This window comes from Primulina huaijiensis, chromosome 1 (genome assembly GCF_012295235.1).
Source record: "Primulina huaijiensis isolate GDHJ02 chromosome 1, ASM1229523v2, whole genome shotgun sequence".
Taxonomy (NCBI): domain Eukaryota; kingdom Viridiplantae; phylum Streptophyta; class Magnoliopsida; order Lamiales; family Gesneriaceae; genus Primulina; species Primulina huaijiensis.
In genome coordinates, this window is record NC_133306.1 from 8,396,439 (window position 1) to 8,409,635 (window position 13,197).

Below are 13,197 nucleotides of genomic sequence, written 5' to 3' on the forward strand. Positions count from 1 at the left end.
ATCCAATCAAGTTGGTGGTGTTGACAAAAAAGGGAAGGTAGAGCAGCAACAGCAATAAGAGAAGAGACAGAGTCAACCAATTGATCAAGAACAAGCTGATAAAAGAGCTAAGAAATAAAGATCAGTAAGAAGACATTCTCTATTCGTTTATTCTTTGATTTGGCAGAGTATCAGTTAGAAGACATTCTTTCATTCTTTTATTTAATTCTATCATTCTTTGTACGAATCTGTATAGTAAAAGATTATTTGCATATGAAAGATTATTTTATCTACAAGGTTCAGTTCATATCAATTCTTGAATTCTAAGTTTTGTCAAACACCAAAAAGGGGGAAATTGTTGGAATCAGAATTTCGGAGTTTGACAAATTGAGCGTTCGAAGATTACAGAACTAATCAATTTAACTGAACGTAACTGAACTGAAATGACTTGAACTGAAGTTGCCCGACTGATAATTAATGCGCAAAACAATCGAATGCAACTGAACTAATTAAAGCTAACTGAATCTATGTAACGAACTGAATTATCAGTTAAGACTGATCAGTTACACAGTTAGCTCATCGAATCGGCTATAGAGTCAACTGATAAATCAGCTTGACACGTCATCAGTTAAAGAGTGTAGCCAACAAACGACAATTTGTACAAGAGTAGACTGCGACTTGTAGTGGGAGCACCGTATATCAGAATGCCACAGTGTACGATTGTTAGAAGAATGATGACGTGTCTACTCAGGAAAAATCAACGGATATATGATTTTTAAACGCATTCAATATTATCGTTGGGAGTAAAGCCTATAAATAGCCGAGAAAATCAGCTGAGAAGAGAAAAAAATAGTTACCGAGTTAGCAAAAACAAGAACAAGGAAATCATTCTCAGTTACAAAAAGCTCACGCTTTATCAGATATATTCATAGCTTTCAGGCTATATTTCGAGCACTAGCACAAGCAATTATTGTAACTATATTCGATCTTTTTAAATCATTTGTGCTTAGAAAAATATATCAATTGCGTACTGATAAAATTGTAAAGATACTCAGAGTTTCAGTTTGGCAGTGTTTAAGACCAAACTGAAGTGGGTTATTACAACTTCTGTAATCAATCAAAGTCTTTTAGTCAAAATCATATCCTTGAGATAGAAAGAGTGACGTAGGATCATTTGAAGTCTCCGAACATCCATAAATCTTTGTGTTCTTTATTTCTCAAGTATTCTGTAACGTACCGTACTTTCATACTTAAAATTTACGGAAAAATTAAAAATTTTCTTAAACATAAAATAACCCTCAAAGTTTGCCATAAAATATCTCAACCCAGTCCCCCATAAGACATGATTGTTCAAAATAACTACAATAAAATTTGCTAACACAAGGTTTGCACAAAGTGTTTCCATCAGAATGTGAAATCAGAGTAATTTAACTTTTGCATAAAACTTAAACATGGCGGTCCTCGGGTTTAGCCTCCCACTCAGTCCAAGCCTGCTCCTCGGTCGCCACCTCCTGTATCCTCATCAACATACTCACCTGCATCGATCAAGTCTAGTGAGTCTAAAGACTCAACACATATAAACTGGAAGTAGCGAATACTACGTAATAAAACCACATGCAACTTCAAAATAGAACATACATACTGAAAACTTGAACGTGCGTATTAAAACTTGAACATACGTACATACATACTTAGACGTGCCATAACTTAAACTTTTCATAAACGTGCTGCATAGTTGAACATACATAGCTTCATCATTTTTTGCGTAGAGAATGTTTCAAAGCAAGTGACCCATAACATAATTCGCCTTATCAGACTAAACCACAGTACTGGGCTGACAGGGACGTATCCACTGCCACATACAGGAGATCCCCGTTCATAATTTAACGGGCTGGTTGGTCCCCGTTCATAATTTAACGCTTTCCAACCTCGATCTAACTCGTTCATAATTTAACGGGCGGATTGGTCCCCGTTCATAATTTAACGCTTTCCAATCCTAAACATAATTTGGTCACAAGACATTTAGCATATCTCAAAAACTAAAAATATTTTCTTGCACGTCATACATACTTACTTGGTGTTGAGGGATTCGTTGGATTTCACTTTGGGCCGCTGCTGCACATACTAAATGAATTTCAACACTAATTTTCATAAATTAGACGTAGGTACTCGAGCTCACCACCGAAGTGCATAAATAGCTCATGTAATTCTAGATCACTCGGGACTTGACCTCGTTTAATCATACTAACCATGACATTAAACCCCGAAACAAACTCTAAGGTGTCGTGTGAACATTTCCCAACCATAAAAGACCTGAACTCACTATTAGAACTTGAAAAGGAGAAAGAACGAAAATATTTTTACAGATGAGGCCGCGCTCGGGCGGTAAACCTTTACCGCTCGAGCGCCAGGTCTACTGGAAAGAACACTCGGACAGAAAGGGTGGCGCTCGGGCGGTAAAAAATTACCGCTCGGGCGCCGAGCAACTGGACTCCGCGACTCAGAAACTTGTACTCTCCAATTCCGATTACACATACGGTGAACAACGCCTCGAGACTCATCCTAGGACACTATGATCCAAACTCGACTCCATAAAAATGTCCCAAACTTTCCCAAAGAAGCGACGCACCACACGCAACGCGATAACTCTCATAACTCGAATTTTGACACCAAAATAGTTTTCACGACTACTCGTTCTCCCAAATGCCTAACGACGCGAACCAAAACGTCAATGACCATCCCAACATCATTAACAACATACCTAACGTAGCAGCGATCACCCGTCAATCCCCAACGAAGCCTGCAACCACAAAACTTCAAGAACGCATCAATAACATAATTTTTCAGAAAAACGCAGTTTGAGCAGTCTCACGAAAAATGCCATAACTCACTCAATATTTATCCAAATATTTCGAATTTTATATCAAATCGAAGGTATCAAAAAGTTCTACGATTTTCATGTTGAAAGTTTTCTCAGATTCACGACGAAAAAATCGCAGTATTTAAAAAAATCCAGTAAAAACGAGTTTTCAGATCTAAAATCTATTTCAAAACTGATCCAAATCATTTTCCTCTCAAACGAAGAACGTAACACATATATTTTACGCATAAAACAACGCAACACATAATATGACATGATCGATGCAGCAAAAGAAAGATTATACGTGCCTTTGATATTTAAAAATACCGAAATGACGATACCGAAGCGGAGATAGAAGCGAGGTTGATCCGGGACGAACGTGGTGCGATTTTCTTTGAAGAAAATTCGACAAAACTTTGCTGGAATTGAAGGGGATGGGGTGGCTGCAAGAACTTGTAGAACCCTAGGTTTTCTTTTCCAAAATATGAATGGATGGATGAGTATGTGTTTGTGTGTGTTGTGTGATACGTGTATGTGTGTGTGTAGAGTGTGTGTGCGTGTGTTAGAATTATGTAGGGAGTGATTTTTGCTTAATTAAACCATTAACCATGCTAATCAATATACTAATTAAAATGTTACTCAATTAACCAATTAATTAAAATACTATNTGCCTTTGATATTTAAAAATACCGAAATGACGATACCGAAGCGGAGATAGAAGCGAGGTTGATCCGGGACGAACGTGGTGCGATTTTCTTTGAAGAAAATTCGACAAAACTTTGCTGGAATTGAAGGGGATGGGGTGGCTGCAAGAACTTTTAGAACCCTAGGTTTTCTTTTCCAAAATATGAATGGATGGATGAGTATGTGTTTGTGTGTGTTGTGTGATACGTGTATGTGTGTGTGTAGAGTGTGTGCGCGTGTGTTAGAATTATGTAGGGAGTGATTTTTACTTAATTAAACCATTAACCATGCTAATCAATATACTAATTAAAATGTTACTCAATTAACCAATTAATTAAAATACTATCCCTACTAACCTTTAAATAAAATCCCCTAATTAAAAATAACACAAACCAAATGCTAACTGTAAAAGTTTTAAACTCTTAAATCACTAAATAAATAAATTAGACTTTAAAATACTAATAACTTAATAAATTGGTTAAAATGCCCCATTCATAACTTAAAATAAAATACCACGTTTAAAATCGCCAAAATCGTCACTGGTCTCTTTTCCTCACTTCCGCCTCGAATAATCGCCTGAATCATGAAACTCGAAAGACATTTTAACGTGCATCACAATAAACATGACTAATTTAAAATAATACATTTAAATAAATTATGCCTGGCTAAGAAAATCATTTTAAATTAAATAACTGATTTAACAAATAAATAATGCATGGGTTTTACGTGTACGAATTTGGGCTCTACATATTCAATCTGTCTTTCAGTTTATTTCGCACTATAAGTTAACTGATTGACATTGACAACAAGATTATCGAATTCAGTTTATCACTAAACTGATTAACCCCATCAAAAAGATTTGAAAATCGTAAAGTGTTTATTCAGCCCCCCCTTCTAAACACTTTCACTTACCCAATCGATCCTAACAAAGACTATTCAATGAATATTAATCATTAAATGTATTCAATGTGACCGTTGGAATCTAAGACTATATATAACTGATGAGTTCAGTTGTAGAAAATGTTAACGATTACAGAAGAACAACAACTAATAGATCAAAGCAGTTGCGATTCACTTTCGATTTACAAATGACAAATCCTAGCTCATACTTTATTGATTTATTCGTAGCATTCAGACTACTGATCTGAGCTATTCAGTTATCAACTTTTAAGTGAAAAGAAAAAATAAGAGTTTCAGTTTGACATTGTTTATGTCCAATTGAAGTGTGTTATTACAATTCATTGTGATCAATCAAAGGCTTTCAGTGAATTTCTATCATTGAGATAGAAGAAGTGACATAAGAGCAGTTGAAGTCTCTGAACATTTATAAAACTCTTTGTGTCCAGCTTTTATTCATTCAGTTATCACTATACTTTAGCCACAATATTCAATATATCTTTCAGTTTGTTTCCACAAACTATTAGTTAACTGATCGATATTGACAAACAAGATTTCATGATCAGTTCCTAAAAGAAATGATTCATATTTGAAAATTTTCAAAAATCGAAGTATTTATTCAACCTCTTTTCTAAACACTTCATCAATATTAACTGATCCTAGCAATGGATTCCAGGAGATTTATTTATTGTTGCTTAGTGGTTCGATTTCGAATCTTTTGCAGACTTTCGATATGGTGTAAACTATTGAAATTTAGGTTTTTATTGCTGGTACAATGGGGACATCACAGTTGTTTTATTTCATGTTTTGGATTATATTATTGTTTCCATTATTTAAAGTTTTTGTTTATGATTTAAGTTATTTAATTGGATGTTAGTACATATAATGTAGGTAGCTCGTGTAAGGACGTTACATTTAGGTGGTATCGGATCATGAAAAATATTTTGGGAAGTATACAATACTTTGACATAAGTTTCCTTTCAAAAGTCGTGAAGAGGAAGTTGTGGAGAAAAGAACGGTCATGGCATAGCTAGACGTGATCAACATGAGGATGAATCTATCTATGTTCGCCATGAGAGTTCGAGTGAGTGTCACAAGGATCATCGCCACAAATATCAGGACAAGAGACGCCATCGAGACCGTCTTAATATTATGGTTTTGTGAAGGTTAGACCTACACTTCATGGTGAGAGAGCTCAGATGTGGTCGGGGTATAGCTGAAACTGATGGAGCAGGGTTTTCGTGTTTTTCGGTATAACAAATAGGATAAATGGGAAATGACTGATTTCATGATTCATGGGAAAACAATGAAATGTTGGAAATCCACGAAGACTATAGTAGTTCACCAGCATGGAGCATTCTGTTGGGAGTGTTTCCGCAAGGCCTTCATGACTAACTACTTTCCACTAACTCTTCTACACGAAAAGGAGATGGAACTTCTGAATCTGTATTAAGGAGACTCGAATATCAAATAGTATTAAAGGCGATTCATCGACCTCTTATCCTATGCGCCGCACGTTTTCGAGAATTCTAAAGCCAAGTATTCCATGTTTTTAAATGGCCTGAATAAAGAAATTTATGATCAACTAGTAGTGAATGATAATTCTAATTTGTATGAGGTACTAGTGAACCATTGCAGGCAAGTAGAGATTAGTATAGCAAGGAATAATGCTATCCAAACTAGTCGGGGTTCTAGTCTATTGGGACCAAGAGGATAGTCTTTTAAGAGATCCAGTTTGTTGTAATCCTCAAGATCGAGAAAAGTTCAAGTTATTGGCCGACAAGAGGATCGGTGCAGGAATTGTGGATGGACTCATATGTCCGAGGAATGTTGCAAAGCCAGCGGAGAATGTTATAAGTGAAAATGTTTTGATCACTTGAATAATGAATGCCCCAATAGAGGTAATTAGTCCGGAGTGGGATCCATGGAAAAATCTTACAAAAAGAGACAGTCAGAGGCATTTGTTCATCCAAGGACCCAAATATCACATCATGGGAAATCTCAATAGTATCCACAGGGTTAAGACCAAGTATTTGCACTCAAACAGGAGTAGGCCAGGAACGATATGAAGTTTGCAAGTACTTTCTGTCATGTAATATTTTTGTATGAATACCAATAGATAATTATGCATTTCACACATTCATTACCCACATGTACTAAGAAAGGTTGACTACATTAGCTACCCTTAACTATATAATGAGAACCAACCAAATGTGAATATAAGTGGTTAACCACCTAAGAAATCGAAGGAATTTTGTAGACCTTGGATATTATAATGAAAATTTCTTAACCACATAAAGCATAACAAATGATCAAAATTAAATTGCAGGACCTTAAGGGTGTCAATTCGGGTAGGTTGGGTGGGTTGGATTGGTTTGAGCAATAGTACTTAAAAAATTGCCCTACCCGAACCCGACCCGACCCGACCCGAAAACTCTCAACCCCAACCCGAATCAAATCGATTAACCCGATTTTGAATTTTTTAAAAAGAAAATTAAATAAAATTCAAAAAATAAAATAAATAATAATAATAATAATATTTTAATTTAAACACTTAATAACAAAATCTCCCTCATATATATAATTTAAATTTGAAAGTCTAATTGTAGAAAAATAAAATATATTTACTAAATCAAATAAACAATTGTTTAAAAATTTTCAAAATAAATATTAAATTATGAAAATTTATGATATAAATATACAATAAATATTTTTTCAGACATATAATATATAAAAATGTAGACAATATTTATTAATTATTTGTTTTAAAAAAAAAATAAATTTTCGGGTCAAATCGGGTTGACCCGAACCCAACCCTGCCCGATCATTTTTTTCAGGTCAGCTATCGGGTCAAACCCGATCTGACCAGAACTTGAAAATCTCAAACCCAAACCTGGTTTTTTTCGGGTTGAACCGTGTCGAGTTGGTGGATCGTGTCTGATATTGACACCCCTAAAGGACCTAGCTGAAGGAGTAAAGGTAAATCTTCCAAAATTTCATGGTTGATTAGAAGCGCAAGAGCAAAGAGGTGTATTCGGATGAACTACCATAATTGAAAGTTATATAATGTTATTGTAATATTGCATCATTACTTAAGCCAATGGAAGTATTTATTCAAAATCTAGTTTGAATCACCATAAAACAGTTTGGAAACATTGAACATGATCAGAACTTTCGAATCTAGAATGCAACATCTGAAGGCAGGTCGGAGCTTTCGAAGTATCATGTCAAATGAACATCGACACGTCAGAGTTCAGACCTTCCAAACCAAGGATCGGACCTTTCAAAGTCATGCGTCTGTTGATGTGTCAAGACGACGGCTACATGTCACTGCATGGTGAGATCGGAGCTTCCGAACTCCGCTTGTAAATAGAGCATTTGGGATTCATATTTTTACATCATTTGCAAGATTTCATCTCGATTTGCAGTGCATTCTAAGCTATCCCAATAGTTCTTTGAATCCATAAGGTTTGCTCAAAGATTGTGGAGTAGGCGGTGACTTGAAGATTGAGATATGAGGCTATCATCCTCAAATGGCTGACTACAGACAAAGGTATGAGCTGAGGGATTTAGTTATACTTAGGGGATAGTAATCATGTTATAAGAAAGTATTTAAAGTAAACCTGGTGTTGGTTATGATTTCTAGGATAGAGCGTAGACATCCAATACACCCAGGACAGTTCTAAGGTACATAAGTACTGACTGAGATATGCAGCTGAGTATGCATACTTATGTGTTGCATTTACTTGTCATATTATGAATGTTTTATCTATCATGATATTTATGCGGCATTCACATATCATGTTGAGCATGTATCTTTTGAGTTAGCCTTTATCGAATGAGGTCAATCAACCCTGTTTCTTAGACGTCAGGTACCGTGAACCACCCAATGTTTCCATGGACCAACGTGCTATGATTATCCAGGACATTTTAGGTTCACGTCCAGTTAGAGTGTGTGAGCCAGCAACTGTCTTGGCTGCCCAGCATGCTGGGCACTAGGTGCCTTAGTATGAGCAAGAGATACCAGTTTGATCCTTGATACAATCTTATGGTTCGTGCATGCACATATATGTTTGTATAGTCATTATGTATGTACTTGGCGATTTATCACTCACATCTTTACTTTCATATTGGACACTCTATTCCATGATACATGTCTTGAGTTGGACGGGTCAAATGATCATGGCAGCGGTTAGTAAGGATCAAAGTCTGGCTTATAGGAGGTTTATCTGCTGTTACTTATTGGTTTGATTCCGGATATCTAGTTACACTAGATGCCTCAGTATGAGCAAGAGATAACAGTTTGATCCTTGGTACAACTCATGGTTAGTGCATGCACATATATATTTGTATAGTCATATTGTACGTACTTGGCGATTTATCACTCACATCCTTACTTTAATCTTGAGCATTCTATTCCATTAGATATATCTTGGGTTGGATGGGTCAGATGATCATGGCACGGTTAATAAGGATCAAAGTCTGGCTTATATGAGGTTTATCCATTGTTACTTAGTGGTTTGATTCCAGATATTTTACATATTTTCGATATGGTTGTAAACTATTGATATTCAGGTTTTTACCTCTGGTACAACAGGGGAATCACAGTTGTTTTATGTTATGCTTTGGATTAACGTTTCCATTGTTTAAAGGTTTTGTTTATGGTTTAAATTATTTTATTGCATGCTATTAATGATAATTTATGTGGCTCAGGTTAGGGCGCTATATCATTTCTTCATGGAATCGAATACTTGGGTCAGTGGCGCCTGCAAGGAGCTGCGATAGCCTGTGGAGCAAGAGCGAGAGGAGCTATAAAATGAGACGAGAAGGAGAAGTGGAGAGGATATGAAGTGTGGATGAGAGGACCGGTTTAAAATTAAGGATCATGTTCCTTAATTTTAAAATATAATTCATGTATAATATAATAATATATTAGAAATACATATAAATTTAAAATAATATTATATGTCAGGTACTCGACTTTTTTCAGGTTGTAAAAATACTACCCAATACCAACCCGACATTTATTAATAGGGTTCAGATAGTACCCAAACTTGATTTTTTTGCCAACTAACAGATCCGATCGGGTCGGATACCTGACTACAAAATGCCCCCTATATTGGCATGTCTAACTCGCAAATAGTTTCGGGTTTGATTGGGTTGGGATTTTTCCCAACTCGCCAAGTTGACAACCTGCCCCGTTTGTTGATGGCTGATCAAGCTAAACTTACATTGTAAAATCCGTAATAAAAATTTATAATATCCAAGTTCGAAATAATCACAAGTGCACGATGTCAAGTAATAGTATGATGTACGAGAGTACGAGTATCGTTCTACTGGAGACTGTATTTTACAATTATTATTTCCCGTTAGCAAACCTTTAGCAACGAAATTTGAATGATTGTTTATGACTACTAAAATTAAATAAAAACTCAATGAACAAGTTCAAGAATTAAATGCTGAAATATATAAGCTAGACCGATTAATTAAATTTCAATGAGAAATGAATTTGTTGGGAATCTCGGTTCATCTACCCCTCGTTATTTACTTAATTCGCTCGACAATTATTTACGCTTTTGACAGGATTTCCTACACAATTGACATGTCCTCTCGAGCTATGCCAAACTAATTCTACTCAATGAAGTAATTAAATTTCTTTAATTATTTATCAAAGGTGAATTGCATGTCGATCTATGAAATCCCCTAGTTTTCGACCCTTAGGGCTATAACTATCAACATGTATCCAATTTCATATGTCTATGTAAATTGTAGATCCACGGACTATGCTACTCGTTCTTATGACAAGCTATTCTCTCGAACTCACTCGCGATATGATATGATTATTAAAGTTAGCTACGCTTTAATAACTTCATGAAAAACAATGACATATTCAAGAATAAATCAACAATCAACACGTGAACTAATTAAATCAAGGTTCGAGGTAGGATCCCCTTAAATCCCAACAAATATTGAAAGTTTAGCTACTAGAATTCATAGTGAAAAGGAGCAAAACAATGTTTAAACGATAAATTCTAAATAAGAAATACTAGACGTGACGAAATCTACGAAGAACGATGCCCGGAAATCTCGAAATCTTCAATCCGCGCACTTTCTCCAAGCTTTTCTCTCCTTCTCTGGGCTCCTTGGCTGCTGAATTCTCTCTGAATTTTTGTCCTAGGTCTTTTGTTTTAGCCCCTCTTCTTTCCATGTTGAAAATAACCCAAAATTGGAAAATTTCCTTTTTTAACTTGACCGCCCCAGCGCGAGGTCTTCTGTAATGTTGGTCACTTCCAATGCCTCTCGCGCTGGGGCGGTCAAACTTTACCGCCCTAGCGCGAAGTCTTATGTTTTTTTTCTTCAGCCTCTCGCGCTGGGGCAGTCAAACTTCACCGCCCTAGCGCGAGGTGTTCTGCTCGGCATCTTCTCTTGTTGCACTCGCGCTGGGGCGATCAAGCATTACCACCCTAGCGTGAGGTCTTCGGTCCCTAGCTTCAACTCATGTTGACTTTTCTCCATTTTCCGTTGTTTTTCTGCATATTAATACAACTCAGTAAGCGGTGATCATATGTAATAAATAAGGTGAAATAGACCGAATGCAGACTCCATACAACCCAAAACGATGCAAACTACGACTCACACAATGCATTAAAACATGTAAATATGACCTCTATCAATGGCCCAAGGCGAGGCGGAGCTGGGCAGGTCGACTCATTTGACATTTTATTCACACTATCAATTTATACATTCCATATATATACATATACATAATTAATATATAATTTATATTTAATGTAAATTACTTATATTTCATAAAATGAATAAATATCATTTTCATTTAGTGAAAATTATAATTTTCAAAAAAATATAATTGAAAATTTATATAAATTTAAAAAGATGGAATACAAAGTGAGAAATAATTACAAATAATTCATAATATCAAATATGAGATATTAATATTTTCAACATTAATCAATTATTCCTTTACTAATCGATGTTGTGATATGCTCAGATGTGCAGAACCAAGTCGGCTCGAAGTTGTTTACTTACTTGACTATCACATCTCTCTTTATTTCTTTGAAGGGAATCTTGGAATTCTTGCATGGAGCCTCAAAATATCTGTACATGAGTGTTAGAACATTTCATGTTCGCAATCTTGATTTTGATGTTAACAAAACTTGTTATTTTGGTGCTAATGATTTATCGAAGTGCCCATGATGCTGAAACTGATCAGGCTTCGAACTGATCAGTTACCAAGCCAAAACTGAAGCTATCGAGACGCTAACTGAAAGTGCCAACTGATTGCCCAAACTGAATTAATCCAACTGAAGTATCAAAGAACAGTTCAACTGATTGTCCAACAGACATGCAGTTCAGCAGAAGACCTTCAAAAGCCCGGTGCTGATGAAGTGCTCAACTGATGAAGAGTCCAGCTGATCAGTTCAACTGAAAGAGTGAAATCAGTTCAACTGACGAGTCAACTGGTTTCACCAGCCCAACTGAAGATCAGTTCAGATGACCAGTTATGAGCATCAGTTAGGAATCAATTAGTTGTAGATCAAGACAAGCTTACCTAAGTGGATTCCATCTACGCACAATGATACAAAAGAAACTGTACGATCAAGGTACAATAATGGACGTTGTAGCAACACTTAAAGACAAAATATTCCAAGATAGATGTCGGAAAAGTCGAGACACAAATTTCAAGGAACGCATTGAAGCTGCAACGAATACAATTATTAAGTCTCACTGTACGATCAGTTTCCCGCCTATAAATTAAAGATCGGTGAAGACCAATAAGAAGAACAAGTGTGTGTGAAGAAGAGAGGAAACACTTTAACGTGTTATCAGCTTAGTATAGAAGCCTTATTTCCCTCAGTGTGTGAGAACATCTTCGTGTGATATTCATTGTTCATTTCTCGCACACGCACACACAATCACTCACATAAGTCAGAGAGTTGAGCTTATTGAATAGCTGAGTGAGTCTTACACAAAGACAATAAACTTATGTATGTAGTCTTTGACACACAGAAGTTAAACAAGTGTTGACTGGAAGGTGTTGCCTTCAGTTTAGGCTAGGAGTTCAGTTAGGCAGTAGAGTAAGTCCTAAGCTGAGTGAGTTTGTACAAGACATTGTATAGATCAAAGTCTTCTAGTGTATCCTACCCAAGGAGGTAGAAGGGGTGACGTAAGAGCAGTTGAAGTCTCCGAACATCCATAAACATATCATGTGTTATTTAACTGTTTAACTATTGTTTTCAAACTGATTAGATCATTTAGAACATCCGTCAGTTCAGTTTTTACCATAACTGAACTGAAATGTGCTAGAACTGATGCCCTTTACTTTCAGTTATTCAGTTGCACAGTATATAAAATTTATAAGTTTTTCTTAACGATGGATTACTTCGAGTGTTTTCCGCTTGATTTATAATCAAACTCGATTTAATTCATCGATGTAAACATTTTTAGAACACGAGCTATTGAAGCTCATGGAGAACATTGTGTTTGAAGCACCTTCAAGGGTGCCCGAAACGATCCTTCAATGAGGATTTCTTTCATCATCTAACCGGCTATTGCATTCATATAATCTTCAATAATCATATTGTGTAAAATAATGCATGTATATATTATATCCAGTTATTTTCCTACCAAAAAGATTCAAGAGTTGTGTATTTATAGTCAATACAAAAATCTTATTTATTAAAATCTCAGGATAAATTTAATACAAGATCTAATAAGATAATAGTAAAATCTCACGATATAATCGTTTAAATATCGTT